The sequence below is a fragment of the Rattus norvegicus genome, chromosome 8 (assembly GCF_036323735.1).
Source record: "Rattus norvegicus strain BN/NHsdMcwi chromosome 8, GRCr8, whole genome shotgun sequence".
Lineage (NCBI taxonomy): Eukaryota > Metazoa > Chordata > Mammalia > Rodentia > Muridae > Rattus > Rattus norvegicus.
In genome coordinates, this window is record NC_086026.1 from 15,353,576 (window position 1) to 15,379,226 (window position 25,651).

The following is a 25,651-nucleotide window of genomic DNA, read 5'->3' on the forward strand; positions in this document are numbered from 1 at the left end:
GTGATACTGCTCTCAGGAAGGGGAAAGGAGGAAATGGATAAAGCAGAAGACTTAGGACTCAGTCTTTATCCCAGATTTGTCACTGTCACATGTATGTATAGGTCTGATGCTTGCTGACAGCTAACTAGTAAAGGCAAAAAGTACAAGGACACTGTAGTGAGACAAGAACAGGTAAAAGGACCCTCTGCCCACTATAATTGCTAACTCTATAAACATTATGTTCATTGTGTATTTGTGTGTATCTGTGTGTGGTGACGTTTATGCATATGTTTTCCTGAGCATGTGCATTTGTGTGTTTATGAGTGCATGTTTGTATGTTATATATGTGTGTATTTGTATGTAGGCATATGTAGGCATGTATGTATTACGTATGTGTGTATGGTATATATATGTGTGCGTGGTATATATATATGTTTGTGTGTATGTGTGTGTTTGTATATGAGTATGCTTGTGTGTCTGCATATTTGAATGTCTGTGAACGTCTATGTGTAGGTGTATACATATTCACAATGCTATTTGATTATCTTAGGAAAACTGTTCTGTATATAATGTGTGTATATAGCAGCTTCAAACCATGCTGACGTGCATTTGATCCTCAGAACCTACATAAAGTGCCCGTGTAGAAAGACAGCTGATCCCAGTGCTGTGGAGGCAGAGTCAAGGATGACTGGGCTGATAGGTAGCTGGCCTAGGTGAATATGCCTTCAGGGTTTTAACTTGAGAGATCTCAACTCAAAGATCTGAGTAGGAATTTACTGAAGAAAATTCTCTGAGTTGAACTCTGGCCTCCACAGACACATGTTTGAGAATGGCACCCATCTACCTCTCTTACATACAACAACACACATGAGAATGGCATGCATTAACCTCTCCCATATACAATAACACACATCTCTCTCTTATACAAAATGTCCATCACACATGTGTGAAACCTTTAGTGCCAGAAGGACTTAGTCTCCAGCTTTCCATTTTCCTCCATTTTTATCTATACTGCTAAATGGCAAGGGTTATGAAACAGGAAGATAAATCAATGAGTTTTAAAATGAACTAAATAATGGCATAATATATTGGCCTAAGTCAGTTACTGCCCAGATGTATATTTTGAAGAATACAATACTCATTTTAATATATGACTTGAAGTATATTTTTAAAGAAAAGTAGTCTTTTCATTCTGTGGTAAGTATATAAACTATCATCATGGTAATCTGTGATGAAAACTATCCTAAATATTACAGATTGTTTTCTGGAAGGGTATTTAAATCGCTTAGTATCCAAGAAGTGATTTTTTACAGAAAATAAATTCTATTGTTCTTTCAGGATGGAGGAAACCTTAAAACATAGAACATAAACTACTAAATTTTAGGCAAATTAACTGGGACAAAATGTGAGAGTTAATTCTGAGAAAGAAAATTGGAGGCAATGATCTTAGTGATTTATATAGTGTCTTAAGGTTACATTTAAACACCTCACTAGAGAGGAAGACACGCCTGGGAAACCAGAAGAGACTGCACTCTGCACATATTACTGATTCCAGAGGAAAACACCAAAAGCCATCTGGAACCCTGGTGCACAGAAGCTCCCGGAAAGGGCGGCACAGATCTTCCTGGTGGCTGACACCACTGAGAGCTCATAAGCAACACCCCACGAGCAAACTTGAGCCTTGGGACCACAGGTAAGACCAACTTTTCTGCTGCAAGCGATCTGCCTGGTGAACTCAAGACACAGGCCCACAGGAACAGCTGAAGACCTGTAGATAGGAAAAACTACACGCCCGAAAGCAGAACACTCTGTCCCCATAACTGGCTGAAAGAAAACAGGAAAACAGGTCTACAGCACTCCTGAAAGACAGGCATATAGGACAGGCTAGCCACTGTCAGAAATAGCAGAACAAAGTAATACTAGAGATAATCTGATGGAGAGAGGCAAGCGCAGGAACCCAAGCAACAGAAACCAAGATTACATGACATCATCAGAACCCAATTCTCCCACAAAAGCAAACACGGAATATCCAAACACACCAGAAAAGCAAGATCTAGTTTCTTTTTTTTCTCATAGTTTAACTATCTTTATTTACCTTACAAATGTATTATACATGTGTCTACAGTGTTCACAGATTTTTTTAACTAGGTTTATTGAATCTCCAAAAGATGAATCACACAACAAAACTACAGTGAGAATTTCCAAGTGTTGAAACTGTTAGGCCTCAAACCTGGGACAAATTGCTAATTGAGGTATCCATTAAAGTATCGAAGTGGACACTGACCTAAAGTGTTTGCAGCATCCCTCAGTCTCTACCTGTGACAGGCTATGGCTAACATCCCCTATCCCCTATCCTGATCTTCTTCAGCCCAGAGGCTGGGATGATTACCTCCTCCAAGCTTCCCTTCCCTATATAATCTAACCATTTTGTTGCCTGAATTGTTCATATACTCTTCATCCTCCTGGTCTCCTCATCTGGCTTTTCCTTCTCCACTCCCCCATTTTCTCACATACATCATAAGATCTAGTTTCAAAATCATATTTGATCATGATGCTGGAGGACTTCAAGAACGACATGAAGAACTCCCTTAGAGAACAAGTAGAAGCCTACAGAGAGGAATCGCAAAAATCCCTAAAAGAATTCCAGGAAAACATAAATAGACAAGTAGAAGCCCATAGAGAGGAGTCACAAAATCCCTGAAAGAATTCGAGGAAAACACAATCAAACAGTTGAAGGAATTAAAAATGGAAATAGAAGCAATCAAAAAAGAACACATGGAAACAACCCTGGATATAGAAAACCAAAAGACGAGACAAGGAGCTGTAGATACGAGCTTCACCAACAGAATACATGAGATGGAAGAGAGAATCTCAGGAGCAGAAGATTCCATAGAAATCATCGACTCAACTCTCAAAGATAATGTAAAGCAAAAAAGCTACTGGTCCAAAACATACAGGAAATCCAGGACTCAATGAGAAGATCAAACCTAAGGATAATAGGTATAGAAGAGAGTGAAGACTCCCAGCTCAAAGGACCAGTAAATATCTTCAACAAAATCATAGAAGAAAACTTCCCTAACCTAACAAAAGAGATACCCATAAGCATACAAGAAGCCTACAGAACTCCAAATAGATTGGACCAGAAAAGAAACTCCACCTGTCACATAATAGTCAAAACACCAAACGCACAAAATAAAGAAAATATTAAAAGCAGTAAGGGAAAAAGGTCAAGTAACATATAAAGGCAGACCTATCAGAATCACACCGGATTTTTCGCCAGAAACTATGAAAGCCAGAAGATCCTGGACAGATGTCATACCGACCCTAAGAGAACACAATACCAGCCCAGGTTATTTATCCTGCAAAACTCTCAATTAACATAGATGGAGAAACCAAGATATTCCATGACAAAACCAAATTTACACAATATCTTTCTACAAATCCAGCACTACAAAGGATAATAAATGGTAAAACCCAACATAAGGAGTCAAGGTATACCCTAGAAGAAGCAAGAAACTAATCGTCTTGGCAACAAAACAAAGAGAAGAAAGGCACAGAAACATAACCTCATATCCAAATATAAATATAACAGGAAACAATAATCACTATTCCTTAATATCTCTCAACATCAATGGCCTCAACTCCCCAATAAAAAGACATAGATTAACAAACGGGATACGCAACAAGGACCCTGCATTCTGTTGCCTACAGGAAACACACCTCAGAGACAAAGACAGACACTAACTCAGAGTGAAAGGCTGGAAATCAACTTTCCAAGCAAATGGTCAGAAGAAGCAAGCTGGAGTAGCCATTCTAATATCAAATAAAATCAATTTTCAACTAAAAGTCATCAAAAAAGATAAGGAAGGACACTTCATATTCATCAAAGGAAAAATCCACCAAGATGAACTCTCAATCCTAAATATCTATGCCCCAAATACAAGGGCACCTACATACGTAAAAGAAACCTTACTAAAGCTCAAAACACACATTGCACCTCACACAATAATAGTAGGAGATTTCAACACCCCACTCTCATCAATGGACAGATCATGGAAACAGAAATTAAACAGAGATGTAGACAGACTAAGAGAAGTCATGAGCCAAATGGATTTAACAGATATATATATAGAACATTCTATCCTAAAGCAAAAGGATATACCTTCATCTCAGCTCCTCATGGTACTTTCTCCAAAATTGACCATATAATTGGTCAAAAAACGGGCCTCAACAGGTACAGAAAGATAGAAATAATCCCATGCGTGCTATCAGACCACCACGGCCTAAAGCTGGTCTTCAATAACATTAAGGGAAGAATGCCCACATATACGTGGAAATTGAACAATGCTCTACTCAATGATAACCTGGTCAAGGAAGAAATAAAGAAAGATATTAAAGACTCAGAATTTAATGAAAATGAAGGTACAACATACCCAAACTTATGGGACACAATGAAAGCTGTGCTAAGAGGAAAACTCATAGCCCTGAGTGCCTGCAGACAGAAACAGGAAAGAGCATATGTCACCTGCTTGACAACACACCGAAAAGCTCTAGAACAAAAAGAAGCAAATACACCCAGGAGGAGTAGAAGGCAGGAAATAATCAAACTCAGAGTTGAAATCAACCAAGTATAAACAAAAAGGACCGTAGAATAAATCAACAGAACCAAAAGTTGGTTCTTTGAGAAAATCAACAAGATAGATAAACCCTTAGCCAGACTAACGAGAGGACACAGAGAGTGTGCCCAAATTAACAAAATCAGAAATGAAAAGAGAGACATAACTACAGATTCAGAGGAAATTCAAAAAAATCATCAGATCTTAGTATAAAAGCCTATATTCAACAAAACTTGAAAATCTGCAGGAAATGGACAATTTTCTAGACAGATACCAGGTGCCGAAGTTAAATCTGGAACAGATAAACCAGTTAAACAACCCCATAAATCCTAAGGAAATAGAAGCAATCATTAAAGGTCTCCCAACCAAAAAGAGCCCAGGTCCAGATGGGTTTAGTGCAGAATTCTATCACACCTTCATAGAAGACCTCATACCAATACTATCCAAACTGTTCCACAAAATTGAAACAGATGGATCACTACCGAATCCCTTCTATGAAGCCACAATTACTCTTATACCTAAACCACACAAAGACCCAACAAAGAAAGAGAACTTCAGACCAATTTCCCTTATGAATATCGACGCAAAAATACTCAATAAAATTCTGGCAAACCAAATCCAAGAGCACTTCAAAACAATCATCCACCATGATCAAGTAGGCTTCATCCCAGGCATGCAGGGATGGTTTAATATATGGAAAACCATCAACATGATCCATTATATAAACAAACTGAAAGAACAAATCCACATGATCATTTCATTAGACGCTGAGAAAGCATTTGACAAAATTCAACACCCCTTCATGATAAAAGTCCTGGAAAGAATAGTAATTCAAGGCCCATACCTAAACATAGTAAAAGCCATATACAGCAAACCAGTTGCTAACATTAAACTAAATGGAGACAAATCAGGGACTAGACAAGGCTGCCCACTCCCTACTTATTCAATATATTTCTTGAAGTTCTAGCCAGAGCAAAGAGACAACAAAAGGTCGTCAAGGGGACACAGATCGGAAAAGAAGAAGTCAAAATATCACTATTTGCAGATGATATGATAGTATATTTAAGTGATCCCAAAAGTTCCACCAGAGAACTACTAAAGCTGATAAACAACTTCAGCAAAGTGGCTGGGTATAAAATTAACTCAAATAAATCAGTAGCCTTCCTCTACACAAAAGAGAAACAAGCCGAGAAAGAAATTAGGGAAACGATACCCTTCATTATAGATCCAAATAATATAAAGTACCTCGGTGTGACTTTAACCAAGCAAGTAAAAGATCTGTACAATAAGAACTTCAAGACTCTGAAGAAAGAAATTGAAGAAGACCTCAGAAGATGGAACGATCTCCCATGCTCATGGATTGGCAGGATTAATAAAGTAAAAATGGCAATTCTACCAAAAGCTATCTACAGATTCAATGCTATCCCCATCAAAATACCAATCCATTTCTTCAAAAAGTTAGAACAATTTGCAAATTCATCTGGAATAACAAAAAACCCAGGATAGCTAAAACTATCCTCAACAATAAAAGGACTTCTTGGGGAATCACTATCCCTGAACTCAAGCAGTATTACAGAGTAATAGTGATAAAACCTGCATGGTATTGGTACAGAGACAGACAGATAGACCAATGGAATAGAATTGAAGACCCAGAAATGAACCCACACACCTATGGTCACTTGATTTTTGACAGAGGAGACAAAACCATCCACTGGAAAAAAGAGCATTTTCAGCAAATGTTGCTGGTTCAACTGGAGGTCACCATGTAGAAGAATGCAGATCGAACTATTCTTATCACCCTGTACAAAGCTTAAGTCAAAGTGGATAAAGGACCTCCACATCAAACCACATACACTCAAACTAATAGAGGAAAAAGTGGGGAAGCATCTCGAACACATGGGCACTGGAAAAAATTTCCTGAACAAAACACCAATGGCTTATGCTCTAAGATCAAGAATCGACAAATGGGATCTCATAAAACTGCAAAGCTTCTGTAAGGCAAAGGACACTGTGGTTAGGACAAAACAGCAACCAACAGATTGGGAAAAGATCTTTACCAATCGTACAACAGTTAGAGGCCTTATATCCAAAATATACAAAGAACTCAAGAAGTTAGACCTCAGGGAGACAAATAACCCTATTAAAAAATGGGGTTCAGAGTTAAACAAAGAATTCACAGCTGAGGAATGCCGAATGGCTGAGAAACACCTAAAGAAATGTTCAACATCTTTAGTCATAAGGGAAATGCAAATCAAAACAACCCTGAGATTTCACCTCACACCAGTGAGAATGGCTAAGATCAAAAACTCATGTGACAGCAAATGCTGGCGAGGATGTGGAGAAAGAGGAACACTCCTCCATTGTTGGTGGGGTTGCAGTCTGGTACAACCATTCTGGAAATCAGTCTGGAGGTTCCTCAGAAAATTGGACATTGAACTGCCTGAGGATCCAGCTATACCTTTCTTGGGCATATACCCACAAGATGTCCCAACATATAAAATAGACACGTGCTCCACTATGTCCATAGCAGCCTTATTTATAATAGCCAGAAGCTGGAAAGAACCCAGATGCCCTTCAACAGAGTAATGGATACAGAAAATGTGGTACATCTACATAATGGAGTATTACTCAGCTATAAAAAACAATGCCTTTATGAAATTCGTAGGCAAATGGTTGGAACTGGAAAATATCATCCTGAGTGAGCTAACCCAATCACAGAAAGACATACATGGTATGCACTCATTGATAAGTGGCTATTAGCCCAAATGCTTGAATTACCCTAGATGCCTAGAACAAATGAAACTCAAGGCGGATGATCAAAATGTGAATGCTTCACTCCTTCTTTAAAAGGGGAACCAGAATACCCTTGGCAGGGAATAGAGAGGCAAAGATTAAAACAGACACAAAAGGAACACCCATTCAGAGCCTGCCCCACATGTGGCCCATACATTTACAGTCATCCAATTAGACAAGATGGATGAAGCAAAGAAGTGCAGGCTGACAGGAGCCGGATGTAGATCTCTCCTGAGAGACACAGCCAGAATACAGCAAATACAGATGCGAATGCCAGCAGCAAACCACTGAACTGAGAATAGGACCCCCGTTGAAGGAACCAGAGAAAGAACTGGAAGAGCTTGAAGGAGTTTGAGACCCCTTATGAACAACAATGCCAAGCAACCAGAGCTTCCAGGGACTAAGCCACTACCTAAGGACTATACATGGACTGACCCTGGACTCTGACCTCATAGGTAGCAATGAATATTCTCGTAAGATCACCAGTGGAAGGGGAAGCCCTTGGTCCTGCTAAGACTGAACCCCCAGTGAACATGATTGTTGGGGGGAGGGTGGCAATGGGAGGAGGATTGGTAGGGGAACACCCATAAAGAAGGGAGGGATTAGCGGAATGTTTGCCCAGAAACCGGGAAAGGGAATAACACTCGAAATGCAAATAAGAAACACTCAAGTTAATAAAAAAAAAAAGAAAAGAAAAAAAACAAAACAAAACACCTCCCTACGTGTGCAGAGAAGAGTCTGGTATGTAACCACATGAGAACAGACCAACAGAAGGATAACATACAAAAGCAAAAAAATCAGCAATTTTTTCATAGAAATATTATCCAAACAAAGGGACAAGAAGTGTTGCCCTATACAGTGACTCAGCTCTGAGGACAGCTCCCAATAGAAGAAAAGCAGGGTGTAGGGTATGCTTCAAGATGCTTTAACAGTGCTGCAAATTCTTGAATTAAGAAAATTTGAAAATTGAATCATTTTCTGTTCTCAGAGTGTCTGTTCTCAAAGTGTCTGTTCTGAAAGAGACCAACCTGGTACCCCCTCTTGCCCCTCTCTCTTCTTTTCATCTCTGCTCCCTCCCACCTCTCTCTTTCCATTCATGTCTGGTTCATTCTGTGAACTATATTTACAATACTATTTTCTCTCCTTGCTTTGGACTCTTCCAGATACCTCTTACTATACTCTTTCTCATATCGACAATAAAAACCATCTCCTAAACCATACCTAGGAATGATCGTGACTTCTTCATTTGCATAAGCAAGGAGCATACTGTTCCAATATCATCATCATGTGACAATGACTCTGACCTAACAGTTACTTACAGAAATAAAATAAAATGTCTACTGTCATCTCACCCAACTGAACGAAACACTTATCTGTGATGTACTTTATAGATACCTGTCCTCTCAACTCCAGACTGTCTCAGAAAAAGATTCAGGCATCTAAGTTTTCAGAGAGAGCCTCCCCATTGTGAACTTTTTATTCAGAAACACTATCTGGGATAAATAAAGAATTCAAACTGCAAAGCAGCACATAACATAGACATAATAAGGTATAAAGTATTGACTCATTGATTATTTCATTGATGACAGACTTGCCATATTTGTACGTGTGTGTATGTGTCTGAGTCCATGGGTGCAGGTACATGCAGAGGTCAGAAGAGGGTATCACATCCCCTGGAATGAAGTTGTAGGAGGTTGTGAAACACCCAGCCTGGGTACCAAGAAGTTACCTACAATCCTCTCCACCCCAGTGAGCCTCATTAACTGCTGAGCTCTCCCAAGTCCTGAATTCATCACTCTTGGTGGATTTATGAACTGAGGTCAACATCTTATTCAGATCTTGAAATATCTTCTTCTTTTAGTTCTTTTCCAGGCATCTCCCCAGAGAAGTACCACAAATCAGTGTCCTATTTTGATGAGTGCTGAAGTTCCTACTAACTACTACCTTTTGTTTTGGTAAACTTAATGTGGCACAAAAACTTCGGCGTCTGAAGACACTACTGTTGATTGTATCCTCTGCCAGCTGAAGGTTCTCCTAGAAGAGTTCAGTGACTCTCCCACCCCCCTGCCCCCACCCACTGATGTGGAAGTGCTCGACCACTTGAGAAAAGAGAAAACCTCCAAATGAAACCAAGCCTAGTACTTTCGGTTCCAAAACAGATTCTGATACTCCCTGAGAAGGGAAGGAAGCAAATGAAAGCCCTAGATCTCTACAGAAGAGAGTTTCTAAAGGACGGTTGTGTATATTTTATGATTCCTGATCATTAAAAGAAGTTGGTGTTTAAAAATGCTTTAACAACTCTGGGTAAACCTCATGTGGGGACTCGAATTTTTTATTTTTATTTATTTATTCTTTTAATTTGTGTTTTTAATTGGATATTTTATGTATTTACATTTGAAATGACATCCTCTTTCTAGGTTTCCCCTCTGGAACTCCCCTATCCCATCTCCTCCCTCCTGCTTCTATGAGGATGCTTCCCCTTCCCCCACCCACTCCCACCTCACCACCCTGATGTTCCCCTACACTAGGGAATCAAGCCTTCACAGGATCAAGGGCCTCTTCTCCTATGGATGCCAGACAAAGCCATCCTCTGTTACATTTTTATAACCACCCCAGATGATTTACACTAGTTGCTGACCTCAATAACATGCAATCAGATATAAGTTAGTAAACATATATTTCATGTAGACTTATGGTGAGTGCCCTAATAATGCTGTTTAAAGTTAAATAAATGGCAAAGTATGAATTTCAGGAGTACATTTTGTCACTGAAGTTGTTCAGATAAAGGGAGCTATATGGCAGCAAAGGAATATAGTCCTACAGGTTAAGCTGGTTGTCATTGACTACTTTGCAATGCTTGCTGACAGGAAGGTTGAGTACTTGGTCCCAGTATTCAGGAGGTGTTTGACTCTCTTGATGGAATCCATGGTTCTGTACACACCTGCATTATTGCATTGTGTGGATAATATTAAGCACAAGGGAGATGAAGCTTAATGTGGATAGAAATACGAGAATGCTTTATAATAAAAAACAGACTGCATGTTACAGTGTAGATTTTATTCCTATTTATAGCACTTATATGAGGCAATGTGATTGTAGGCAAATTGTTCAAATATCTGCAGGCAAGGTGAGAAGTTCACAGTCCATCACGAAGTGGGGAGAACATCTGAGATCTGGGGAGAACTTTAGAACTGGAGCAAGTGAAGTGCTTATTCACCTACTTCCCACATCGCCATCCACAAGTGCTGCTGGCCGCCCACGCCATTCCCAAATGTGAAAATATTGGTTCTCCACACATGAGAGTAAATTTGCACAACAAACAATATAAACAGCACGACTCCTGTAACAGCAATACTCCAGAAGGGTGGCTTACGACTGCTATGACCACGTCCCTGCTAACCAATGGCTCAGGAGTTTCATGTAAAATTGCAAATATTCCCTCCAGCCTGTTATGTACCCACCACCCTTCTAGATACTTTGTTTATAGTAATGCATTTAATACTCAGTTCTTTCTGCAGCAGATAATACATGTTTACTCCATGTTCAGGAGGATACGTTGAGGCTTAGATAGGTTAAGTCTCAAACCTAATACAAAGTAGGTAGTAAATTATATCAAGATTATAAGTAAGAGATTTCAACTTTTGAATTCAGATGTGATGCCATACTTAAGAATGCACTTTTTTGGTGGTTGGTCAAAGAGGCAGGGTATAGCTAGTTTCTTTTTGACTTCTTCTTTTTATTTTATTTTATTTCTTTTATTAACTTGAGTATTTCTTATTTACATTTCGAATGTTATTTCCTTTCCTGGTTTCCGGGCAAACATCCCCCTCTTCCCTCCCCCTACCTTCTTTATGGGTGTTCCCCTACCCACCCTCCCCCCATTGCCACCCTCGCCCCAACAATCACGTTCACTACATGTTCAGTCTTAGAAGGACCAAGGGCTTCCCCTTCCACTGGTGATCTTACTAGGATATTCACTGCTACCTATGAGGTCAGAGTCCAGGGTCAGTCCATGTATAGTCTTTAGGTAGTGGCTTAGTCCCTGGAAGCTCTGGTTGCTTGGCATTGTTGTTCATAAGGGGTCTCGAGCCCCTCAAGCTCTTCCAGTTCTTTCTCTGATTCCTTCAACGGGGGTCCTATTCTCAGTTCAGTGGTTTGCTGCTGGCATTCGCATCTGTATTTGCTGTATTCTGGCTATGTCTCTCAGGAGAGATCTATATCCGGTTCCGTCTGCCTGCACTCCTTTGCTTCATCCATCTTGTCTAATTGGATGACTGTATATGTATGGGCCACATGTGGGGCAGGCTCTGAATGGGTGTTCCTTCTGTCTCTGTTTTAATCTTTGCCTCTCTCTTCCCTGCCAAGGTTATTCTTGTTCCCCCTTTTAAAGAAGGAGTGAAGCATTCACATTTTGATCATCCGTCTTGAGTTTCATTTGTTCTAGGCATCTAGGGTAATTCAAGCATTTGGGCTAATAGCCACTTATCAATGAGTGCATACCATGTGTGTTTTTCTGTGATTGGGTTACCTCACTCGGGATGATATTTTCCAGTTCCAACCATTTGTCTATGAATTTCATAAAGGCATTGTTTTTGATAGCTGAGTAATACTCCATTGTGTAGATGTACCACATTTTCTATATCCATTACTCTGTTGAAGGGCATCTGGGTTCTTTCCAGTTTCTGGCTATTATAAATAAGGCTGCTATGAACATAGTGGAGCACGTGTCTATTTTATATGTTGGGACATCTTGTGGGTATATGCCCAAGAGAGGTATAGCTGGATCCTCAGGCAGTTCAATGTCCAATTTTCTGAGGAACCTCCAGACTGATTTCCAGAATGGTTGTACCAGACTGCAACCCACCAACAATGGAGGAGTGTTCCTCTTTCTCCACACCCTCGCCAGCATTTGCTGTCACATGAGTTTTTGATCTTAGCCATTCTTACTGGTGTGAGGTGAAATCTCAGGGTTGTTGTGATTTGCATTTCAATTATGACTAAAGATGTTGAACATTTCTTTAGGTGTTTCTCAGCCATTCGGCATTCCTCAGCTGTGAATTCTTTGTTTAACACTGAACCCCATTTTTTAATAGGGTTATTTGTCTCCCTGAGGTCTAACTTCTTGAGTTCTTTGTATATTTTGGATATAAGGCCTCTAACTGTTGGAGGATTGGTAAAGATCTTTTCCCAATCTGTTGGTTGCCGTTTTGTCCTAACCAGTGTCCTTTGCCTTACAGAAGCTTTGCAGTTTTATGAGATCCCATTTGTCGATTCTTGATCTTAGAGCATAAGCCATTGGTGTTTTGTTCAGGAAATTTTTTCCAGTGCCCTTGTGTTCGAGATGCTTCCCCACTTTTTCTTCTATTAGTTTGAGTGTATGTGGTTTGATGTGGAGGTCCTTTTTCCACTTGGACTTAAGCTTTGTACAGGGTGATAAGGACGGATCGATTTGCATTCTTCTACATGTTGACCTCCAGTTGAACCAGCACCATTTGCTGAAAATGCTATCTTTTTTCCATTGAATAGTTTTGGCTCCTTTGTCAAAAATCAGGTGCCCATAGGTGTGTGGGTTCATTTCTGGGTCTTCAATTCTGTTCCATTGGTCTATCTGTCTGTCTCTGTACCAATACCATGCAGTTTTTATCATTATTGCTCTGTAATATTGCTTGAGTTCAGGGATAGTGATTCCCCCTGAAGTCCTTTTATTGTTGAGGATAGTTTTAGCTACCCTGGGTTTTTTGTTATTCCAGATGAATTTGCAAATTGTTCTGTCTAACTCTTTGAAGAATTGGATTGGTATTTTGATGGGGATAGCATTGAATCTGTAGATCGCTTTTGGTAAAATGGCCATTTTTTCTTTATTAATCTTGCCAATCCATGAGCATGGGAGATCTTTCCATCTTCTGAGGTCTTCTTCAATTTCTTTCTTCAGAGTCTTGAAGTTCTTATTGTACAGATCTTTTACTTGCTTGGTTAAAGTCACACCGAGGTACTTTATATTGTTTGCGTCTGTTATGAAGGGTGTCGTTTCCCTAATTTCTTTCTCAGCTTGGTTCTCTTTTGTGTAGAGGAAGGCTACCGATTTATTTGAGTTAATTTTATACCCAGCCACTTTGCTGAAGTTGTTTATCAGACTTAGTAGTTCTCTGGTGGAACTTTTGGGATCACTTAAATATACTATCATATCATCTGCAAATAGTGATATTTTGACTTCTTCTTTACCAATCTGTATCCCCTAGATTTCCTTTTGTTTTCTGATCGCTCTGGCTAGAACTTCAAGAACTATACTGAATAAGTAGAGAGAGAGTGGGCAGCTTTGTTTAGTGCCTGATTTTAGTGGGATTGCTTCAAGTTTCTCTCCATTTAGTTTAATGTTAGCAACTGGTTTGCTGTATATGGGTTTTACTATGTTTAGGTTTGGGCCTTGAATTCCTATTCTTTCCAGGACTTTTATCATGAAGGGGTGTTGAATTTTGTCAAATGCTTGCTCAACGTCTAATGAAATGATCATGTGGATTTGTTCTTTCAGTTTGTTTATATAGTGGATCACATTGATTGTTTTCCGTATAGTAAACCATCCCTGCATGCCTGGGATGAAGCCTACTTGATCATGGTGGATGATTGTTTTGAAGTGCTCTTGGATTTGGTTTGCCAGAATTTTATTGAGTATTTTTGCGTCGATATTCATAAGGGAAATTGGTCTGAAGTTCTCTTTCTTTGTTGGGTCTTTGTGTGGTTTAGATATAAGAGTAATGGTGGCTTCATAGAAGGAATTCGGTAGTGCTCCATCTGTTTCAATTTTGTGGAATAGTTTGGATAGTATTGGTATGAGGTCTTCTTTGAATGTCTGATAGAACTCTGCACTAAACCCGCCTAGACCTGGGCTCTTTTTGGTTGGGAGACCTTTAATGACTGCTTCTATTTCCTTAGGATTTATGGGCTTGTTTAACTGGTTTATCTGTTCCAGATTTAACTTCGGCACCTGGTATCTGTCTAGGATATTGTCCATTTCCTGCAGATTTTCAAGTTTTGTTGAATATAGGCTTTTATACTAAGATCTGATGATTTTTTGAATTTCCTCTGAATCTGTAGTTATGTCTCCCTTTTCATTTCTGATTTTGTTAATTTGGGCACACTCTCTGTGTCCTCTCGTTAGTCTGGCTAAGGGTTTATCTATCTTGTTGATTTTATCAACGAACCAATTTTTAGTTCTGTTGATTCTTTCTGTGGTCCTTTTTGTTTCTACTTGGTTGATTCGGCTCTGAGTTTGATTATTTACTGACTTCTACTCCTCCTGGGTGTATTTGCTTCTTTTTGTTCTAGAGCTTTTAGGTGTGCTGTCAAGCTGCTGACATATGCTCTCTCCTGTTTCTTTCTGCAGGCACTCAGAGCTATGAGTTTTCCTCTTAGCACAGCTTTCATTGTGTCCCATAAGTTTGGGTATGTTGTACCTTCATTTTCATTAAATTCTAAGAAGTCTTTAATATCTTTCTTTATTTCTTCCTTGACCAGGTTATCGTTGAGTAGAGCATTGTTCAACTTCCACGTATATGTGGGGATTCTTCCCTTATTGTTTTTGAAGACCAGCTTTAGGCTGTGGTGGTCTGATAGCAAACATGGGATTATTTCTATCTTTCTGTACCTGTTGAGGCCCGTTTTTTGACCAATTATATGGTCAATTTTGGAGAAAGTACTCTGAGGAGCTGAGAAGGAGGTAGATCCTTTTGCTTTAGGATAGAATGTTCTATAAATATCTGTTAAATCCATTTGGTTCATGACTTTTCTTAGTCTGTCTAAATCTCTGTTTAATTTCTGTTTCCATGATCTGTCCATTGATGAGAGTGGGGTGTTGAAATCTCCTACTATTATTGTGTGAGGTGCAATGTGTGTTTTGAGCTTTAGTAAGGTTTCTTTTACTTATGTAGGTGCCCTTGTATTTGGGGCATAGATATTTAGGATTGAGAGTTCATCTTGGTGGATTTTTCCTTTGATGAATATGAAGTGTCCTTCCTTATCCTTTTTTATGACTTTTAGTTGAAAATTGATTTTATTTGATATCAGAATGGCTACTCCAGCTTGCCTCTTCCAACCATTTGCTTGGAAAGTTGATTTCCAGCCTTTCACTCTGAGTTAGTGTCTGTCTTTGTCTCTGAGGTGTGTTTCCTGTAGGCAGCAGAATGCAGGGTCCTCGTTGAGTATCCAGTTTGTTAATCTATGTCTTTTTATTGGGGAGTTGAGACCATTGATGTTGAGAGATATTAAGGAATAGTGATTATTGCTTCCTGTTATATTTATATTTGGATGTGAGGTTATGTATGTGTGCTTTTCTTCTCTTTGTTTTGTTCCCAAGATGATTAGTTTCTTGGTTTTTCTAAGGTATAGCTTGCCTCCTTATGTTGGGCTTTACCATTTATTATCCTTTGTAGTGCTGGATTTGTAGAGAGATATTGTGTAAATTTGGTTTTGTCATGGAATATCTTGGTTTCTCCATCTATGTTAATTGAGAGTTTTGCATGATACAGTAACCTGGACTGGCATTTGTGTTCTCTTAGGGTCTGCATGACATCTGTCCAGGATCTTCTGGCTTTCATAGTCTCAGGGGAAAAGTCTGGTGTGATTCTGATAGGTCTGCCTTTGTATGTTACTTGACCTTTTTCCCTTACTGCTTTTAATATTCTTTCTTTATTTTGTGCATTTGGTGTTTTTACTATGATGTGTCGGGAGGTGTTTCTTTTCTGGTCCAATCTATTTGGAGTTCTGTAGGCTTCTTGTATGCTTATGGGTATCTCTTTTTTAGGTTAGGGAAGTTTTCTTCTATGGTTTTGTTGAAGATATTTACTGGTCCTTTGAGCTGGGAGTCTTCACTCTCTTCTATACCTATTATCCTTAGGTTTGATCTTCTCACTGAGTCCTGGATTTCCTGTATGTTTTGGACCAGTAGCTTTTTTGCTTTACATTATCTTTGACAGTTGAGTCGATGATTTCTATGGAATCTTCTGCTCCTGAGATTCTCTCTTCTAGCTCTTGTATTCTGTTGGTGATGCTTGTATCTACGGCTCCTTTTCTCTTCCTTTGGTTTTCTATATCCAGGGTTGTTTCCATGTGTTCTTTCTTGATTGCTTCTATTTCCATTTTTAATTCCTTCAATTGTTTGATTGTGTTTTCCTGGAATTCTTTCAGGGATTTTTGTGATTCCTCTCTGTAGGCTCCTACTTGTTTATTTATGTTTGCCTGTGTTTCTCATGTCTTTCTTGAAGTCCTCCAGCATCGTGATCAAATATGATTTAGAAACAAGATCTTGCTTTTCTGGTGTGTTTGGATATTCTGTGTTTGCTTTGGTGTGAGAATTGGGCTCCGATGATGCCATGTAGTCTTGGTTTCTGTTGCTTGGGTTCCTGCGCTTACCTCTCTCCCCATCAGATTATCTCTGGTGTTACTTTGTTCTGCTATTTCTGACAGTGGCTAGACTGTCCTCTAAGTCTGTGTGTCAGGAGTGCTGTAGACCTCTTTTCCTGTTTTCTTTCAGCCAGTTATGGGGACAGGGTGTTCTGCTTTCGGGCGTGTAGTTCTTCCTATCTACAGGTCTTCAGCTGTTCCTGTGGGCCTGTGTCTTGAGTTCACCAGGCAGGTCGCTTGCAGCAGAAAAGTTGGTCTTACCTGCGGTCCCGAGGCTCAAGTTTTCTCGTCGGGTGTTGCTTATGAACTCTCCTCGGCGGCAGCAACCAGGAAGATCTGTGCTGCCCTTTTCGGGAGCTTCTGTGCACCAGGGTTCCAGATGCCATTTGGTGTTTTCCTCTCCAGTCAGAGATGTGTGCAGAGTGCAGTCTCTTCTGTTTTCCCAGGTGTGTCTGCCTCTATGAAGGTTTAGCTCTCCCTCCCACGGGATTTGGGTGCAGAGAACTGTCTATCCGGTCTGTCTCTTCAGGTTCTGGCGGTGTCTCAGAAGCAGCGGATTTCCTGCTCCTGTGCCCTTATCCAAGGGAACCCAGAGGCCGTATACAGTTTCCTTTTGGGCCAGAGATGTGGGCAGGGGTGGGCAGTGTTGGTGGTCTCTTCCGCTCTGCAGTCTCAGGAGTGCCCACCTGTCTCAGCGGTGAACTGTCTCTCCCACAGGTTTTGGGAGTAGTGATCTGGAAGCAGGGAGCGCGAGATTGTGACTACTGCTAAAAACCGGAAGTGTCCGGTCCTAGAGGAATTTTGCCTCTGTGTGTTCCAAGGTCACCAGTCAGGTCGCTTGCAGCAGAAAAGTTGGTTTTGCCTGGGGTCCCGAAGCTCAAGTTTGCTTGTGTGGTGTTGCTTATGAGCTCTCCTTGGTGGCAGCAACCAGGAAGCTATAGCTAGTTTCTTAATGTTGTATTTGTGTTTCATCCTGTGTGTTTAATATGAAATGTGGCAATACATTTGAGAATGAGTTTGGGTAGGGACAGTAAGAAGATTATGGTATAAGGTGACATGTTAATGTATGTAGAAGTAGACAGCAGAGAAGTTGGGGATGAGTTTGCAGATATGGACCTCACAGGACTAGTCAAACCTTGTACACTTGTGATGAAGATACTGGAGGAATCTAAGCAACACACAGAGTCAGGTGGGTTGATTTAGAAGGAGGCTTAGAAGAAAGAGTAAAAGGTGCAGATACACCTATATAGGTGTATATGTACACCTGTATGTTCTCCTGAACATGCTCTCTGGGAAATCAAGAAATATTTTCTTCTTTAGACGTGGCCTACCACAAGGCTAAGGGGGATGAGAGCTGAGAAAACACTGACACTTTTAACTAAGTTGTGTTTTCTTGATTTTGAGAATATATTGAATGGCTTGCTAAATCTGAGTGTCTGATAGGAAGTCATTAAATGGGAAGATGGGGTGCAGCAGAGATGGCGTGTGCTGACTCGAGAAATTTCAATACAGAAAAGCACATGAGAATGCTTAACTGGCACATTCTACATGGGGTCACATGTCTCCCAGAATGCATTCCATTTTCAGGGCTGAGAAAGACCTAAAGCTAAGGATTTCCACTCAAACATAGAATCCCAGAACTCAAGAAGCTAGGGTAGAATGAGTGTCATAAGTTCAGGGTCATCCTGGGTTATAGAGTGAGTTCTAGGCAAGTTTATGAGAGAGATGGGGGAGAGAAAGGGATGGAGAGGGAGGGGATGTGGGAAGTGGGAGAGGAAAGAAGAGAAGGGGAGTGGAGAGGAAAGGAGGGGAAGAGGAGAGTCTGTCTTATGTGTAATGCTTAGGAAGTCAAAGTGATTTGTTACATATGACTCTCAAACAAAAGTCTACCTTTTCATCCTCACAAACCTTCCTTCTCTCCTAGGGACATGCATGCTACAGGGAGGCTCATTAAGATATTTTAAAATAATGTTTCAATTTATAATCCTTAATTGAGTAGGGAAATGCTCTGAACCATGCAAACCAACACCAATAGTATCCACATCCTGTTCTGACCATCTGTAGGACCCACTGCAGTGTCCATACATGTAGATTTCAGACTCTACTGCTCTCTGTACCAAGCAGTGAATTGATGGAGTTGATTCTTAGATTATGTAATTAGCCAATTCTGTACGTAATTGCCTTGTTGACAAACTGCTTGCCCTAAAAAGTAAACATGTCCATACATATGTTTGCAACTAATGACTTCATTAGCAGTAAAACTAAATATACAAACCTACAACTTTCCCCAACACTAAGAAGTATATCTATGTTGCAGGCTTTCTAATTTATTCTCCATGTGGAAACTGATGAATCCTGTAATATAAGCCAGTTTCTCTCCAAGTATTCCAAACCCCACTCTCCCTTTCTTTCTCTTGTCACTAAAGTGGGCATTTTGATTCTATTATGTTATCTTACTCCTGAGATGGATAGGGACCAAAGCACACTATCCTGTCCTGTGCTCCACTCTCCTTACTTGTCCTCCCCTCTCCCCCCTCTCCCCTGTCCTCCACTCTCCTCTGTCCACCCCTGTCCTCCCCTCTCCCATGTCTTCTCCTCTCCTATCCTCTTCCCTGTCCTTCCCTCTCCTCTGTCTTCTCCTCTCCTCTCTCCTAGCCTGACCTGCCCTGTCCTCTGTCTACCCCTCTCCTTTGTCCACTCCCCCTTCCCTTTTTTACCCACCAATGTTCTTTTTCTTATTTTCAGCCTTTTGTTGTGTGCCCTGGATCTCTGCACTGTAGGAGGCTGTGAGAAGTAGCCTTAGGAAGCATGTGGGTATTAAAGAGAAAGACTTTGTTTGAATAGGAAATGAGTATTCTGGTCTTATACATAATGTTCTTGGGGGAGAAATATAGCTTTCCATATCTTCCCAGAGAACCAAAGTCATTATCACAACTCAACGACACTTGCTACACCTTGAAAATGTGAACATTTTATATCACTATAACAGCAATACATTTCTTTTAGTTAATACTCAACCAAATGTTTTCATCGTTTTTACATTAACACTTAAATGATTTTTTAAGATTAAAAAAGTGAAGAATGTCAGTGTGTGTGTGTGTGTGTGTGTGTGTGTGTGTATGTGTGTGTGTGCGCGCATAGGTCTGTGTGTGTGTGTGTGTGTGTGTGTGTGTGTGTGTGTGTGTATCTAGGTCTGTGTATGGATATGTGCACCTGAGTTTAGGTAACCAAGGCAACCAGAGGAGAGATGCAGATCTTGTATTGAATTGTGAGCTGTGAGGCTCCCAGTGTGAATGCTGACAATTCAATTCGGGTCAGTTTCAAGAGTAGTACATGCTCTTAATCACTAACTGTGTCTCTATCACATTCAATGGTTTGTAAAACACTCTCTTTCATGCAGTAAACATGTAGGTTGAAAACACAGTTTAAAGCAAGACTTCTTAATTAAAGTGGGAATTCTTGTGAGAGCAGACACTATGCGACATGATCATGGAAGACAGATACATGAGACCCTGGAGGAGGGGGGATGCTAGGAATTCACAGAGGTGGAAGTGTTTGAGGGAGAGATGGCAGAATGAAAACTGGACAGAGAGAAATGTAGTTAGAATGGGTACCTACGTGTCTGTTATGTAGAGGAAAAACACTTGACTCATTACCCTTTATACCATATTGAAAATCTGATCATGTCAATAGACATGTTTGTGTGTTCAGTTTAGTCATGGGTGAGACAGGCCTCATCAGGATGTCGAGTGGTGAGGCCTCTAGAGACTAGGCTGCATGTAGAATGGTGCTAGTAGTGAGGCTACATCTTCTTTTTCTGAACAAGGACAACTGCTATCTTTTTTTCTTTTGCTCCTTTTTCTATCCTCAGTACTGAATGTGTATCTGATCCTACCAGTATCACTGTCCACATAAACAGGACATGAAAGCTTTGATCAGTTTCCTGAGCTTGCAACTTCTGAGCAAGTGTTCACATGGCCCAAGTGCATAGCCACTCTTAGGAAGTGAAGCTAGAAAAGAGTGGTACAGGCTGCAAGAGAACCGCTCTGGGACACCCTCAGTGTGCTCTATGGGGATCAGTTGGTGCTCATTCTTTATGGTTCTGGTTATATGGGGCCAGTTCTGGCTTCCTACAGACATACTTATCTTTATAATACAGTAGCATTTTCACCATTCCATCCTGTACTACCCCTGCCTCTCACTCCTGCCCTCTGGGAATTAACTCAGATAGAATACCTACAAGCAAATTTCATTTCAAATTTTGCTTTAGAACAAAGTCAAGGTAACACAATGCATTTTCTAACCAAAAGTTTATTAAGTAAAATTTTACTTTAACTTAAAGGAAAAACTTCTGTGTTTTTATAATAATAATCCTTTATTATTTTTAGAAAACTTTTTTTCCAGAAAAGTGTAAAATTTCAATGTTCTTAAAATGACTTTTATAGGTAACTCTATGGTCACAGCAGCTTAAATATAATTTTTATATTCAAACCCCCACAGAGGTATTTGCCAAGCTTGCAAAAATATTGAATATAAACACTGCCTCTGCACTGAGGAGTTTAAACGCTTGCCCGTGCATTGAGAGGATAGAAACCCAGTGGGAATTGCAGCTGACAGTGGTGCCATCCATGAATTCATCCATGATCTTACTCTAGTTTTATTTTTAGTGTATGCATTTAGTGTTTGACATGTGTGAGGGTGAACATTTAGGAATATATCTCTTATGCAAAAATGTTTTTCAATTATCAAATAGTGAAGACCAAGAGAGTGTTTGAATTGAAATAATTTTTAATAATAATTTGTTTTCATTTTTGCATCCTCATGTTATTTAACTGTAATCACTGGATGACTTTTGCAAGTTTTAATCACAATTGGTAACTTAGAATTTTATGAAAAACCGTGCTTTAGAAGCTGGAATGCTGATATAGATTTCTCCATTTGTTCATTAGTAGAGCTGGTTGCCTGTGAATCGTGTTGCACTTACCACCCAGTAAGGAGTTTGGATCGGGAAGGTATGTTCTCAAGTGAGGGTAAGGATCTCACACAGCGAATACAAAGGCATCAGAAGAAGATTGCTTACTATGCACCCACCATTCATGTGGAAGAAATGAGTTCCATGTTACTCAAATGCTTTGTGCCTAGAGAATGTGAATGGATCCTGGAATTATGATATTTTATATAATTATAGTATGGGTTCCACACGTGTATCTTTTTTCTTTGGAGGATCAAAGAAGGCATTGAGTTGCATGACAACGGAATTTGTTTGTTTGCGTTGTTGTTTCTAGACTTCTTTTGGACACATGGATTTCAGCTCTTTCTGTGATCCCTTTCATCTTAAGTCTACAATCCAGTGGTTATTTACCTTTTAATCTCTTAGTTTGCGTGGTTCCTTTATAGGCCAGAGTTCTATCAACATGGCTGGTTGGTTGTGGATTCCTGCCCTATTTTGGATTTCTCACTGATGACAGTTTTCTTTCTGTAAGGTCTCAGAGGGAAAGAGGTGACAGACAACGTAGCCAGCATTGCTCTCTGTACTGCATCTTACCAAAAATTTCTCTCCCTAGCTTCCTCATTCTACACTTTTTGGTTTGGTATCCCCTTGTGTTCTCTTGATTATTTTTATAATGTTTCCATTTATAAAATTCTCTTAAGCAATATCGATCATTCAGAGCTTGACTTGAATTTCACTTTTTTTCTTATTTATTTGAGTTCTTCTTTCTTACCATACCAGTAGCTTTATTTTTATGCATATTGTAATGCTATCTTGATATCTGAGCATTGCTATTTAAGCTAGTAGCTCTTTTTGTAAAGCAAATATTTAAAAAAACACTGCAAGGATTTATTATTATTATTTTTACACTTACTTTTTTATAACTTTAAATTTTCTCATTGGCAGTTTCATCCATACATGTAGTGTGTTGATGCTACACTCACCTCTACTTTCTAGCACCTCTCTCCCATCTCTGCTACTTATCTATCTTCCTGCAAGTTTTTCCTCATATTCATATCTTTGTGGGTGTGTGTATATATAACATGTATAATGTTGTACTGAATTTAACAAGGTTGGGAGAACATACAGCTTATTGGGAATGGGTGGAAGGCATCAGTGATCTTACCCAATTTTCAATCCTAAGAACTGTAATATAAGTGGAACAGGAAAAATGTCTCCATTGGTGATAAGCAGCATGAGAATTGTGGGGGAACAGAGCAATCTCTGGTTGGGTTTGAAGCTTGCTCCACAGTATGAACTCATGCCTGGGGCTGTCAACCCAGTTAAAGTCTTGTTGTTAAGTAGTAAGTTTCCCAAGAGGAAAACTTACTACTGTTTTTAATTTAAAATGACATGGCTGTCTAATTGCTACTGTCTAAATTGACGTGACTGTCTAATTGCTACAGACAAATGCAACTCTCAGCCCTAATCAAAGCAGCATCCCTTCACAGTGAATTGCAGTGTATAGACTCATGGCTGCTTTGGGTGATAAGAATATAAGGGATGGTTCTGTCCTGAGGACACTTAGACCTGCCTGACAGGATCATGGATTCCTGAGGGAGAGGGTAGAAAGAATGTAAGTATGAGAGGATGAGGAGGAGGCTCGATGAAGGCTTTGTTCTGGGTAAAACACAGTAGTTCAAGTATGATCATACAGGAGCTGTGGTTTCCTAACGGAGCTTGTCAACCATCAATCATAGATCAAAGAGGGGGGTCATACTCTCTGTGGAACTATTGGCTACTGATGGACTCTTGTGGACAGGAACTCGATGTCTTCAGTCATACATCCATGGGTACTCTCACTACCAGGTTCCAGGGCCTAGTAGTAAATTTTGTTTTTAAAAGTAACATTTTAAGGATACATATCTCAAATCATCTTAATTATCTTGAATAATGTAATACTGAGTTATTCAATATTGCTATAGTAATGATTCTTAAATATCTCATGTTTTGCTGTCAAAGTTAATTATTAAGAAACGTAGAGAACATGGCCACAATTGTTAAAGACAGCATCAAGTAGCTTCTTACCGAAATTTTAGTTGCTGCTGTTATTTTTTAGCCTATGTATCTGTGACATCATCTATGTGGCTTTTGGTAACATTTAGCAACTTGCAATATTGGGCTTCTTATGACTATGGGGATATTTCATTTTATATATATATATATATATACATATATATGTATGTATGTATACACATATGTTGACTTCCTAAATTTTGAATTACTATATATCCTATAGTTTATATATAACTTATATGTAAGCAAACTCTTACAATAGAAAAACTCTAACAGTACATTCCATAAGTGTCTTAGTGGTGTCTATTGCTGTGAATTGATGCATGACCGCAGCAAGTCTTATAAAAGAAAGTATTAATTGAGGGATTGATTATACTTTCTGAGGCTTAGTCCTCTGAAATTATAACCACTCATGATGCTGGAGCAGTAGCTCAGAGCTAAATCCTTGATCCATGGGCAGAGAGAGAGAGAGAGAGAGAGAGAGAGAGAGAGAGAGAGAGAGAGAGATCAAAATTTCAAAGGTCACCCTCAGTGACACATCTCATAAGGCCACACCTCTCTCCCAATCTTTATAAACCTCTCAAATAGTTCCATTCTCTGGTGAACAAGCATTCAAATATCTGATCCTATAGGAGGCACTGTCATTCACATCACCATGAACAGTATGCATTTTTTAAAAAAGAATTTTAAAGCAGGTGTAGTATAGATTGAAAACACTTGGCATACGGGAGCAAGAAAACCTTACAGCTAGCTTTAGCTACAAGAGACTGTCTTGTGGAAAAAAGCATATAGAAGAACTATAAAAAGTCTTGAAATATACTCTTTAATACTTTAAAATCAATCCGAATTCTAGTTCACTTCTTAATAATGCCTTCACAGATAATTTTTGTTGCACGGCAGAACAATCTGCATATCATATATCAACGACAATCGAGCACTTGACTTTTTTAATGCAATGCCTAACTGTAAATGTCTATAAATACAAATGAGGTGTTTAAGTGTGAAGACGCTGTGAAGAGATGGCAATTCCTATAATTATAGCATCATTACACCTGCCTGGGCTGCACTGAATAGCTAAAGTTACAACTATTCCTATTATTGGAAAAGTAATAACAATTATAATTGTACAATGAAGTATTAAAAGCTTAATACTCAATTTGAAGGCAGATGAGCTACAAATGCAATGAAAACTGAGCTCATAGAACTCATGCAGTTAATACACATATGCTACAGACAGACACTAAGGACGAATGAGAGAACAGTGGAGTTCACATGGCTCTCCTTTCCAGGTGCTTGTTATAATAATTAATTAAGTAGCATTATGATCAGTATTTATCCTCTGTGAATTATCCATTTCCCGTAATACCATCATACCCATGCCTGTGTATGTGGATACATGTATGTGTGGACATGTGTATATGTGTGTGTGCAGGTGCATGTCTGTGTGCCTGTGCATGCATGTGCATGTGAGTGTGTATATGTGTGTGTAGATGTATGATAGGCATGTGTGGGGTGTGTGTGTGTGGGTGTGCATGAGTGTATGGAAGCTAGAGGTTGACGTCATATGTCTTCTTCAACCTACCTCCACCTGTATTCTGAGACAGTCTTCTGTTTACCTGGCCAACTGGCTTGGTAGGCTGGCTTGCATACTCCAGAGACGTTCTTGTCTCTGCATCCCGAAGTTGGAATTACAGGCCATCTGTGCCTGGTTTTGTGCATAGGTCCTTAGGACTTGAATTGTCATGAATCACAGCACAGCAAACATTTTACTCACTGGGCCATTTTCCATCACTCATGTCAACATTTTTATTCTGTGGCATACACAAACCCAGATTAAAGAAATGCATTTATAAATAGCATA

At 39.6% G+C, this 25,651-nt stretch overlaps 1 protein-coding gene across 5 annotated transcripts in view; it reads right to left on the reverse strand.

Moving 5' to 3' along the window:
- Cntn5 (contactin 5) overlaps positions 1-25,651 on the reverse strand; it is a 1,231,995-nt gene that overhangs the window by 336,152 nt on the left and 870,192 nt on the right.